We start from the raw sequence: 13412 nt of genomic DNA, 5'->3' as shown, positions 1-13412 counted from the left end.
TGCCACTCCATGATGTCCAGGGAACTCCAGAGACGGAGCTGATATGAACCCAGTCTGTAAACCACTAAATTTAATCTTCCTCCATCAGCACCACCTGAAAGGGGCGGCTTTAGACATTTTGTTCTCTCTATGTGTGTGATTGACATCCACTTGAGAGCTGTTGGTTGATTTCACCTTCCCTTCATCCTTATCATCTTTTGTATGAAACTGTCAGTTGGAGGGGGGGGCGGAAGCAGGAGGGGAGGCACGAGAAAATATTGGTCTGCAAGAGGGAAGGGAAGACTAAGATAAGAGCTTTTCTAAAGAGAGTACAAAGAGTCAAAAATGCTACAGCAAGAGGAGATCTGGACAGTTCGTTAAGAAGATAAGATGGTTTTCCAAATGAGAAGTGGGGTTTTATGTTTGTACAAAACTGTCACATAAGCATCTTCTTTCTGAGTCTATAAAAACAAGTTTGTTCTACTGTCTGGACAGGTGTTCTGAAAATGTGCACAGCCGCACATACCCAAGATGAGACTTTGGGCCGATATTCGAGGTCTTGGCTCCGGCGCCAACCCAGAATTCTTTCACTTAATGTAGAACCTAACAGTCTGAGCAGCACTCTGAAAGTCTTTTTTATTAAAAAAAATCCAAAGTTTCTTCATCTCACATTTGGGAGGGGGATATTCTATTTTATGTTTTGCTAGAAAGACAAGCCATATATCTGAAATCAATGAAACCTGATGATTCTGAAAACATTCTGGTTGAAAGAAGGATGCGTATTGATAGAAGGCAGCAATTTTAGACTCTACAGCTGTAATTATTTCAGCAGAAATGAACTACAGCAAAGCCCAATGGAAGCCATAAAGCCCATTATCAGAAAGGAACCGAACACGTTTCTTCTAATAACAAACAAAGACCTTAACTGCATCCATATAACTCTTTCAGTCTACTAATGGCTCTCCAATTGTTTCTCAACAATTAATACAGGCATGGTAAATATAAAATTTGGAGTATATTCAAAGTAAAAATATCCTCAAATGAAAACGATGTCGAAAATTCACCTACAGGGAATATGGTCATATCATGACTTAGAGGAAAACTGGGTTGTGTTGTGTTGCATTATCTTTATCTATAGACAGGAAGACTTGGAAATTATGTCTTCACACAAAACGTAATTAATTATTAGAATCTGTTCCCCAACATCTGCTAATGGCAACCAGCTTGGACAGCTTCAAAAACAATCCACTCTCTAAATGGGGAAGTGGAAATAGCCATGACTGTTTGGAGTTACATAGTGCAGTCATATTATTACTGGCAGAATTGTTTGTTCACCTCAAGACATAGTTATTTCTCTGCCGCACATGTACACAGTTCTAGTAATACACAGGTGCAACTCCACAAAGAGAGAAATGTGATTTCACTTGTGGTGAAGTTGCATTGGGAAATTCAGATTTCCCTGAGCCTGTTCAAATTAACTGGTCACACAGGGAGAAAAGGAAATGGACTAAACAGGCTTGTTTGCAGCTTGTTGATGTAGTTCTCCTGTAGCCCTTGTGATTTGCAAGAGGCATGGCTACAGGATAGGTAAAGGTAAAGGTTCCCCTTGACAATTTTTGTCCAGTCGTGTTCGACTCTAGGGGGCGGTGCTCATCCCCGTTTCCAAGCCATAGAGCCAGCGTTTGTCCGAAGACAATCTTCTGTGGTCACATGGCCAGTGCGACTTAGACACGGAACGCTGTGACCTTCCCACCGAGGTGGTGCCTATTTATCTACTTGCATTTGCATGCTTTCGAACTGCTAGGTTGGCGGGAGCTGGGACAAGCAACGGGAGCTCACTCCGTTGCGTGGATTCGATCTTACGACTGCTTGGTCTTCTGACCCTGCAGCACAGGCTTCTGCGGTTTAGCCCACAGTGCCACCACATCCCTGGCTACAGGATAACAACCTTAATAAGCTGTAAACAAGAGCTGAATGGCAATTTCCTCCTCTTTTTTCCACTCCTGGTCTCTATTTTTTCTTTTTGCATTCTTACTTTATTTTTTCTCACTCTTTTTCTTTTTTGCTGTCTAAGTGCTCTAGCATAACATTGTTGGCACCAAGCTGATTAGAAAAAAAAGTATATATGGGATATTTGGCCTATAGTGGAATAGCGGAGAGTGAAGGATCACAGTTTTCTGCATTTGTTCAAGCAATTACACTGTCTTAACCAATGTGAATATGTCCAATGTTTTTTAAAAAGTGAAAGCCCCAGCAATGGAGGGAAAAACTATGAATTGGACACAAGATACTCCAGGCCAATTCCCATTGGCTTTTACAGAAATGAGCCTCATGGTGCAGTGGTTAAACTGCAGTGCTGCAGTCAAAACTCTGCTCATGACTTCTGTTCAATCACAGGTAGCTGGCTCAAGGTTCACTCAGCCTTCCATCCTTCTGAGGTCGGTAAACTGAGTACACAGCTTGCTGGGGGCTGGGGCCTTGTGTAACTTCCATTTTTAAATTGTGAACCACTCAAAGAGTGCTTTAAGCGCTATGGGGTGGTATATAAGCAAAACACTTTGCTTTTTTTTACCGTATCTGCTCAACAAAAAAAATGTGAATCAGTCTGTCCCAATCCATACCATTTCCCACATCTTTTCCCAATGTGAATACACCATAATTATTTATTGGTTTATTGATTTTAAATTTTTTACCCCACCTTTCTCCTTAAATGGGGCACAATAGTCCATTTTAAAAACCCCACTCAGGCAGCCAGTCATTAAGGGAAACAAGTAGGCATCCTTCAGTCTCAAGAGAGTATGGTAACATGCTCTTAATAGAGGACTTGGAACAGCGTTGGTGTGGCTGAGAAGGCCAATTCGAGAGTGACCATCCCTTCCACTCAGAAGACAAATGCAATCTGTCCCCTGTCCAGCTCCTTGATTTTGCTGGTTTTAGGACGGCCTCTTTGCCTCAGCCTGCTGGACAAGGGTCTCTTCAAAATGGGAGAGGCCATGATGCACCGCCTGCCTCCAGGCTGAGCACTCAGAGGTCAAGGTTTCCCATCTGTTGAGGTCCATTCCTAAGGCCTTCAGATCCCGCTTGCAGATATCCTTGTGTCACGTTCCCAGGGGTTACAACAGCAGAGTCTGATAAGCCAGTCCTATGTCAGAAGTTCAGAGAATGCAGAGCCGATATCTAAATACCAAAGCCAACTCACACAACATAGTCCAGGGTCAGAGTTCAAAGCCAAGGGTCCAGAGAACAAGGTTCAAGATAGTCAGGAGCGTGGATGCAAGCCAGAAGTTTGACTTGTTGCCTCCACGGAGTTTCAGCCATCTGAGAGCTGTTTATATAGTAAAAACAGTCTTTGAACTGCTGGAAGCCATTTCATCCTGTCAGAACTCAGGGCTGGTTGATAGGATGTTTCTGCAGGCAGCCTTCAAGCGATCCTCTGACCTTTTCGTCATAAGTCTTCCCCCCCCCCCCGAAAACTGGCCCTCAGCCTATCTACTGGGGGAGGAGAATCTGGAGGCGATTCAGCTGTTTGTGTTTCTAATTGCTCAAAATTCTCCTCAGCTACAGTTAACCCCTCAGGTTCCGGATCTTCGGCTACACTCATGACACCTTGTATCACAGCTGTGGTCTCCCTCTGGGGCAATTTCCCTGCACTAATTCTCCATACAGGAGATCTTTTGGAATCCGACCATCAGTCCTTCTCATGACATGCCCAACCCAACATAGATGTTGCTGTTTCAGTAATGTATGCATGCTAAAAATTCCAGCTCATTCTAGAACTACTCTATTTGGAACTTTGTCCTGCCAGGTGATACCAAAAATGCGTTGGAGACAACACGTATGGAAGGTGTTCAGCTTCCTTTCCTGCCATGCCCAAAGGGTCCAGGACTCACTGCAGTACAGGACTGTGCCCAGGACACAGGCTCTATAGACCTGGATCTTGGTGTATGCCGTCAGCTTCTTATAAAACCATATTCTCTTTGAGTCTAGAGAACATGGCAGCTGCTTTAAGTTAAAGGTTCCCCTTGACAATTTTTGTCCAGTCGTGTTCGACTCCAGGGGGCGGTGCTCATCCCCGTTTCCAAGCCATAGAGCCAGCATTTGTCAGAAGACAATCTTCCGTGGTCACATGGCCAGTGCGACTTAGACACGGAACACTGCTCTGCCAATGCGTTTTGCCAATGCTGCTTTGCCAATGCGTTTATCCAGCTCGACATCTAGGGAGAGAGTGTCAGAGATGGTTCCCCATTAAGGGAAAGCATGCCTGTTAATAAGGTTTTTAAAAGAATAAATGGGGGAAAATGGGGATACAAAGCCCTACCAATATACCATGAATTTGCACAAATGTGGTGAGCAGCTGCTACAACCCAAGGGCCTCATTCAGGAGATCCTCAGGAACTGAAGTGTACAGGAGAGGTCTTGAGCTCCATGAATGGGGGAAGCTGTCTTCCTTTGGCACCAGCAAAGCTTCCTCCTTATAAGACACTAAATATTTTGATTCTCTTCTCCCTGCTTTGAATTGCATGACATCTCTCTTTACTGACCGTTTTGAACCCGCCGATGTTGGGTTTAACATATGGAAACACTCCAGGGAGATTGTCCCCTTGGAAGCAACCAGAGACTGCTTGTTCTAGTCTGTGGTGGCCACACAGTCACACCAACAGCCCTGATTAGGGATGGGCACAAATCATGCTTTGGTGGTTTGGCATGCTTCGGGCCAACATCTGCACAGGTGTTCCACGTGCACTGCATGCTTCCCTCCCCTGTCTTCTTCAGATGATCACCCACTTACTGGCAGCACCCCAGGCTTCCCTGCCTTGCCTTTTTGTCTGAGCCCCCCCCCAATTCAGTCTGTACTTACACCTTTGTCCGAGGGCAGTGCAGTTACCCGTTTCTAACTGACTCGGATGGGGGGCAACCTACTGATTTCCTGTTTAGAAAAAAGTCATGCTGACGGTGGCGATGGGACGTGAGAAACCTGTCGATCCATTGAAGTTCTTCTGGTGGAGTCTTCCTTATCCAAGAAGAAGGCAACGCCCCAATGATATCTGGGTGCCGTGCTGACACAACGTAGGAAGCCAGGCAAGAAAAAAAAAATTCCACAAGCCGACTTGAGAGAGGGATGATGACCTTTCCGGCATGCCAGGAGGGAAATTGAGGAGATGCCTTTTATAGCTCACTGCCCTGAGAGAAGCTGGTCTGCAACCTTTTTGATTAAAAAGCCTTCTGCTACATGCTTTAGAAGTCCATAGATGTCATAGTAGAGGGAAAGGGTGCAAAAATATCTTCCCACTAATCAATGCCACAGTTTTTAGCTGTTAAGTATGCATGCATGTGCATGCATGCACGCACGCACGCACACACGCACACACACCCCTTTTCTTCTCCTGGTTATGGCAGTGGCCAGTCGCCTCCCTCCAAAGCAAGAAGATGCTATAATTTTTCTTGTCCCTGAATATTTATTGGCTTTGCCTTTTCTTTTAAAAGTTCACTTGCCAGAGGCTTTTCATGTCATTCAGACTCTTTCTGACAGTCCTGTACTTTAGCCCATCGAGAGAGGGGAAGAAGTTGCTAAGAAGGCCTCCTCTCCATAGCATCCTCTCCTTGTGCTATATTCAAATGTTTCCAAAAGTGATGGTTTGGGAAACAGTACAAAGGACATGGTTCTAGGGGATGTTGCTGACTATGCTGCCGCTGGGGCATCGAATCCACCCTGGGTCTTAGTCTGAACGTTAAAGCAGATAACCAAGGTGCTGGGGCCTTCTTGAGGGGATAGGGCTCAGCATCCTTGCTAAATCCTCTAAAGTTTGGACTAAAATTCAGTGTGGATTCACCACCCTCTGACACTGGAGTCACCAGCTTCCATATATGGCTCCTGAGTTCAGCTAGATGCAAACGCTGCGGGAATATTTCACTTCCATGAAAAAAATATGTAGCAAAGAATTCCACCCAGCTCCAAACAACGAGTGGGCCTTTTCATTCCTCAAATCTTCGCCCAAGATGTGTCATCCGAAGACTTCTTCTGCCTTCTACACCTGCTGCTTTGCTTTTTGGATTTCAACTGCTACCATAGCCAGCCCACAGAGTTAATGCTCAGGATTCAAGAACGCTGTTGTCCAGAACATCTGGAGGACAGCTGGTTGAGAAAAGCTGGCCCAGCTGTATCTGTCAGAGCAGAATCGCCTCTGTCAGCAGGGGTGAATGCAACAACAAGTTTCTTTTGGCTTTTCAGCAAAGGAGATGAAATTAGGTACTCGGAAAAGCCATTCCTTTCAACCCACTAGGTGTGAGTTATTGCACAGTCCAGGTTTTCTAACAGATATTCTGGGATTCCTTGCTGGACTTTCCCCATGAGGACTGTGTGAGGAATACTTTCAACCCAAATCTGATAGGAGTTGGCAAGAGAACTTGGAAATCCCATGATGAGAGGGAGACAAGTCTAGGAGGCAGTCAAAATGAAGAATAGATTTGAAGGAATGCCTTTGGAATGAATCAAAGCGATGGGCAGAAGACGCTGCCAAAGGGAAGTTTTGTGTGAAGCATTTACTTTTGATAAAGACCCATGTTTCCCAAAATGTTAAGACCACCTTGTCTCCCAGCTTTTCTGACAAAGCTGCCGACGTGTAACAATGCACTGCTTCTTTACCATCTTTTGTCCTTCCTTCTAATACGGGACACAGTGATCTGGAACCTATCCTTGTGACAGTGGATAAGGGCCACCCAAAAATGACAGACAAAGAAGCGGGACACTCAAACTAAGTGGCTCGAAAGGTGGGGCAGATGTTTTGTTCCATTTCCTCTATGGCGTGATCTCTATCTCAAGATGCAGCTGATTTTTAGCCACCCCACTTCACCCCATCCAACTATGGCTGCCATGGCTTTCATATTGGTGATCCCAAAGAGAGCAAACTCATTGCATCAATGGAATAAGTGGTGACTTAACTCTTTGGCAATTGGTTTAATGAGTCTACCCTTGTTGGGCCCACCAACTGGGTTTAAGCCAGCATCTCCAGCTATTTTTTCCTTTGCTATCATCACAAATATACCTTTCTCTCCAGAGCAACACAGCCTAGGTCACAATCACACCAGTGTTGTAATAAATACTGTCAGGCTTTCTGGTTCCTAGAGGGATCTCTGCTGAAGACTGACCTTACCATGACACACACACGGCTCCATTCGTGCTGGTGCTCCTGTTGAAAGTCCATCAGAAAATCTGTAGGCTGGTGGGCTGGGATGGTAGGAAACCCAGGGCTTCCTTCCCATTGTCTGCGCCATCCTGACTCAGGTGAGTAACAAGTTCAGGGAGAAGCCCATTTGAAACTACTAGTCCCATGGAACAACACACCAGAATTGTTGTCAACCCTCCCTCCCTGGCAGTTTTGTCTTTCCTGCTGTCCATGGGAGAAGCAGCTTCATGCACAGAGAGAGAGAGAGAGAGAGAGAGAGAGAGATGGGGATGAGCAGATCCACATCCTTCCAAAGCAAAAGCCCACAGGTTGGTCCGTGCACTTCCAGTATTAAATCATTGAACTAGCTTCGAATAGCCGTGTTCAAATCCCCAGCTGTCTTTGTTCCAAGCTTCAGCCTGACCTTTGTCATTAACATATCAAGTCAGGATATCCTTCCTTCCTTCCTTCCTTCCTTCCTTCCTTCCTTCCTTCCTTCCTTCCTTCCTTCCTTCCTTCCTTCCTTCCTTCCTTCCTTCCTTCCTTCCTTCCTTCCGACAGGCAGGCAGGCAGGCAGGCAGGCAGGCAGGCAGGCAGGCAGGCAGGCAGGCAGGCAGGAAGGAAGGAAGGAAGGAAGGAAGGAAGGAAGGAAGGAAGGAAGGAAGGAAGGAAGGAAGGAAGGAAGGAAGGAAGGAAGGAAGGAAGGAAGGAACCCCACCCCTATTAACCAACCCAGTGACAACGATACCACCAGTCTCCATGGACTATTGGATGTGATTTGGGGGTGTGACCTGGGAAGTTTCTTTGTCATGCCGAGAGGGCCAATGACTCAGGAACTCCTCCGTGGTGTTCGTTTTTGCTAATGTTGATAAGAAAGAACATAATGTACACTCAGCACCAATATAGGATATGAGCTCAGAAATTACTCTCCCCTAGCAGATGACGATAAAGCTGACTAAGATCTCAAGGAACATGGCAGTGTCAATTAGACATCTTTCGAAGCTGTTATCTCAGTGCATAACATTTTTTTAAATATCCTGCCCAATTAGCATCCATAAAGGTTTGGACTGACACCCGCACCGCAAGCACTGGTCAGAGAGACCTTCATTGAAGCTACCAACTACATCTTCACAGTCACATAATGTTAACATCACAAGTGGTGGCAGAAAAGCTTGCGTCTGGCGCCACTTTTTTGCAAATCCCCTGATTGCCAGAACATCCGCTTTTCCAGAAGTCCTGTCTGTTCTTCCTTAATGCAAAGAGAACAATAGTTCACAGCAAAAAGGGAGGAGACAACAAGGGGGGAGATGCACAAGGCTCAATCCGTTGTCTTCAAAATTTTTATTAATGACTTGGATCAGGGAGTACAGGGAATACTTATCAAATTTACAAATGACACAAAACTGGGGGGAATACCTCGTACTTTGGAAGAGAGGAACAAAATTCAAAGAGATCTCAATAGGCAACAGAATGAAACTTAACAGGAATATGTATTTGTAAAGGTTTTCACGGCCGGGATCTAATGGTTGTTGTGGTTTTTTCGGGCTCTTTGGCTGTGTTCTGAAGGTTGTTCTTCCTAACGTTTTGCCCGTCTCTGTGGCCGGCACCTTCAGAGGACAGCACTCCCAAGCCAACTACACCAGAGCACAGAGTGCTGTCCTCTGAAGATGCCGGCCACAGAGACTGGCAAAACATTAGGAAGAACAACCTTCAGAACATGGCCAAAGAGCCCGAAAAACCCACAACAACCATTAACAGGAATAAGTGCAAAGTTCTACACCTAAGAGGGAAAAACCAAATGCACAGTTACAAGATGAGGGATTGTTGGCTCAGTAATACTACAAGTGAAATTGGAATTGTTGTAGATCAAAAGCTGAACATGAACCAACAGTACAATGCAGCTGCAAAAAAAAAAAAAAGGCAACTGCGGGTTTAGGATGCATAGAGAAGCATAATCTCGAAATCCCATGATAGCCCCCCTCTGTTCAGCACCGGCTAGGCCTCATCTAGAATACTGTGTCCAGTTCTGGACACCAACTTCAAGAAGGAGGCTAACAAATTGGAAGATGTTCAGAGGAGGGCAACAGGGATGAGCAGAGAACTGGAAACCAACCCTAGGAGGAAAGACAGAAAGAACTGGGAATGTTTAGTCTTGAGAAAAGAAGACTGAAGGGTGATAGGATAGCACTTTTCATATATTTGAAAGGCAGGATCTGTTCTCCATCATCCCAGAGTGCAAGACACGCAATAATGGGCTCAAGTTGCAGGAAGCCAGATTTCGTTTGAATATCAGGAAAAACATCCTGACTGTTAGAGCAGTACGACAGTGGAACCAATGACTTCATGGGGAGGTGGTGAGCACTCCAATGCTGCAGGTCTTCAAAGGAAAACCATCTTTCAGATCTCCTTTGGCTTGGATTCCAGCCTTGAGCAGGGGTTGGACTCGTTGGCCTTCCAACTCAGTTATTCTATGATTCTGTGGTTCTGTCTACAATAACAACTCTGTGTATGGTAATTGACTGAAAACGGAGGGCCCTCTCTGCATCTGTTCACATGACAGTGTCACAAGAGGTCAGTCACGTAAGTCTGGTTGCATGTGGATTCTGCAACAAAACGGGAGTCTTGCATTTTGTCCCTTCTCTGCCCAAATTAAGGACAACACCCAAAAACTGTGAATACTTACATCATGACTGTGCCCAGTAAATACATCTCTGATTTGCTAGAATCTCCTCAGCAGGAATGAAATAAAACAAACCATGGAGAATTTTTCAACCAGACCTGGTATTCACTATGTGTGATGTGGTGAAGGCCAATCTATAATCTATGCTCTTAGAACTGCAAGATTGGAAGGGACCCTCTGGATCATCAAGGCCAGCCCCTCTCAAGGCGGCCCAGTGGGAAATCAAACTCCCAACCTCTGGCTCTGCAGACCTAAACCACTGAGCTATCCAGTAACTCTATGGTTCTTTCATGTCAAAGTATAGTTTCCAATTTTCCAATTCGCTGGACAGCAGCCTCAATTAATTTCATCATGTTAAAGCTATGGGCAAGTCTCATTCAGTTGTGAGCTAGTTGGGCTCATCTAAATATAGGCCAACTTGATTCAGAGGGATATGTGTCCTGCGTCTGGACTGAGTGACGTTACTAATTTACCAATAAAATGGTTGTTACTTGGATTATTATTTTTTTGCAGTGTGGGTTTTTGTTTGTTTGTTTGTTTGTTTGTTTGTTGCACTGATGTACATGGCATTTGGAAATATAATAGATCCCAAAAGGGGGAACAAATCTTTCAAATTTCAGACAGATAGCCAAAGGAGATTTTGGACTAATCATCTCTGAAGTTCGCTTTTGAAAAATTAGTACACTGAAATTATCTGACTCCATCCAATTCTGTTTTTGATCCAGATGTAAACTGATTCGTAAATTCATTCCACTTCATGCTAGAACTGAATCTGGCCCATTTAGCTTTTACAAATCAGTCTGAGAGTGCAATGACATAGCACAGGAAATGCAAATTCATTCACATTCATTCACTATGAAGTCTCAGGTGGAATTCAGATTTATCAGAGTCTCTCTAATTAACTGGCCAAACAGGGAAAGAGGGAAAGAGGGAAGCCTTGTTTACAACTTGTTTTCAGCTCTAATTATAGCTGAGTAGGAGGTACAGCTAAAAGGGAACTGCCTAATAAGATGTGAACAAGGGTATTTTGGCTTTTTCCTCTCTGTTAAAAAAAAGAGGGGGGTTTGTTAGCCCTTAAAACTTTTTTTAAGGGGGGCAAATTTTTCCAATGGGATTTGCTCTCTGTCCTCAGAGTGTGTGCTGGCACAGTGGCTTTTCTGCATTCATTCAAGTGACCCCATGGCTGAACCAATGCAAATAGATCCTAAAGGTAAAGGTAAAGGTTCCCCTTGACAATTTTTGTCCAGTCGTGTCCGACTCTAGGGGGCGGCGCTCATCCCGCTCTTCAAGCCATAGAGCCAGCGTTTGTCCGAAGACAATCTTTCCGTGGTCACATGGCCAGTGTGATTTAGACACGGAACGCTGTTTACCTTCCCACCGAGATGGTACCTATTTATCTTCCCACCGAGATGGTACCTATTTATCTACTCGCATTTGCATGCTTTCGAACCGCTAGGTTGGCGGGAGCTGGGACAAGCAACGGGCGCTCACTCCGTCACGTGGATTCGATCTTACGACTGCTTGGTCTTCTGACCCTGCAGCACAGAGGCTTCTGCGGTTTAGCCCACAGCGCCACCACGTCCCTTTAAATAGATCCTATTTAAAAAAAAATAGGCCCAGCAGTGGAGGAGGAAAACTACAACAGGTGGGGGAGGGGAACTGTGGCAAACCCAGACCTACTGGGATCTGCCACACGTTAACTAAGCTGCCACCAACCATTCCCTATAAGAAGTCACACAGACCAGGGATGGATTTTCAACAAATAAAAGAATAAGGTTTATTTAAAACACACACAGGGAAAATAAAATAATCAGGTGAATAAGATATAGTAACGTGGCTTAGTCTCATTCATACATGCATACAGTTTGGTTCACACAGAACACTTAACTTGAAGCACAGACCCTGAACCTATCAGTTCTGGCTAACCAACAGACACCTGAACCTATCAGGTTGGTACCGACACACAGTAGTACCCTGTCTGACACACAGACTCCCACACCAGCTTCTTCTTCCCAGCTGCTGCTTCTTCACATCCCAGCGTCTAAACTTCTCCACACACGCATCACATATATATACAGTACAGCCCCTCCTCCTGATGTCCCGCCTTCCCCTCCCCATAGGATGGAACTTTCCCTCCAAACCCATGACAGACAGGTAACATCAGTGCTGTATGTAACACCTCCCCTCTTTATAAGTTATTTTGTAGGGGGAAAGCTAAGGTGCTTTTTCCCAAAAAACAACCTGGATAAAACACACAACAACAGTTATACATACCATATCATACTTACTTATACTTACATTCTAAGTTAACCATAGCAATTAGGCATTTAAACATTTACCATATACATTACATCAATTTACCTTTATTCATACAAACCAAGTTCAAAAAACAGGTACATTTAACTTTTTGTCATCAATATATATACATAGTCCATGTTTCTTTCGCCGTCTTCATTCTTCAGGTCTTCTTGACAAGGCGTCAGCAACACAGTTCACTGACCCTCTGACCACCTTCACTTCAAAGTCATAGTCCTGTAGGTTTAAAGCCCACCTCATAAGTTTGCTATTGTGGGTTTTCATTGTCTTTAACCATTGCAGTGGTGAATGGTCAGTGCACAGAACAAAATGTCTCCCCCAGATGTAAGGCTTGGCCTTCTGGATCGCGTAGACTATGGCCAAACACTCCTTCTCCACGGTTGCCAAATGTCTCTCACCTTTTTGAAGTTTCCTACTCAGGTAGGACACTGGATGCTGGTCACCATTTTCATCCTCCTGGCAAAGAACCGCTCCTACCCCGCTGTTAGACGCATCGGTGTAGATGATGAACTCCCGGTCGAAGTCTGGAGCACGCAGCACTGGATAGTTGATTAACGCCTCCTTCAACCTCTGGAACGCCGCCTCACAGTCGCTGGTCCACGGGATGCGGTCATCAGCCTTCTTCCTCGTCAGATCGGTCAGCGGAGCCGCAATCTCGCTAAACCTCGGGATGAACTTTCTGTAGTAGCCCACCAACCCAAGAAATGATTTGACTTTTTTCTTGGTGTTGGGTCTGGGCCAATCACGAACTGCTTCTATTTTGGCCTCCAGGGGTTTTATCACTCCTCCCCCTACCATGTGACCCAAGTATTTTATTTCTGGGCTACCCAGCTGACACTTGCTGGCCTTTACTGTTAGCCCTGCTGCACTTAACCTCTGCAGCACTAATTCCAGGTGTATCAGGTGATCTTCCCAGGTATTACTGAAGATCCCTATGTCGTCAATGTAGGCCACTGTAAAGTCACTGAGCCCTGCCAAGGTCTGGTCCATCAGCCTTTGGAATGTGGCTGGTGCATTTCTGAGACCGAAGCTCAGGACTCGAAACTCATAGAGACCAAAAGGGCTGCAAAAGGCAGTCTTTTCTTGATCCCTGGGATCAATTCTTAATTGCCAATATCCCTTTACCAGGTCCAATGATGAGATGAACCGACAACCCCCTATGGTTTCAATCAGGTTGTCTAGCCTGGGCATTGGGTAGGCATCAGGAGTGGTTACACGGTTTAATTTCCTGTAATCGACACAAAACCTAATGCTCCCATCAGGCTTGTCCACAA

General features: G+C 45.1%; 1 long non-coding RNA gene across 1 annotated transcript in view; it reads left to right on the top strand.

The window, feature by feature from the left end:
- LOC144589570 (uncharacterized) overlaps positions 1 to 13412 on the top strand; it is a 107632-nt gene that overhangs the window by 51022 nt on the left and 43198 nt on the right. The window lies entirely within an intron of this gene.

The sequence above is a fragment of the Pogona vitticeps genome, chromosome 5 (assembly GCF_051106095.1).
Source record: "Pogona vitticeps strain Pit_001003342236 chromosome 5, PviZW2.1, whole genome shotgun sequence".
NCBI lineage: Eukaryota > Metazoa > Chordata > Lepidosauria > Squamata > Agamidae > Pogona > Pogona vitticeps.
Note: the sequence above shows the minus strand (reverse complement) of the source record. Positions and strands in the feature narration are given on the sequence as shown.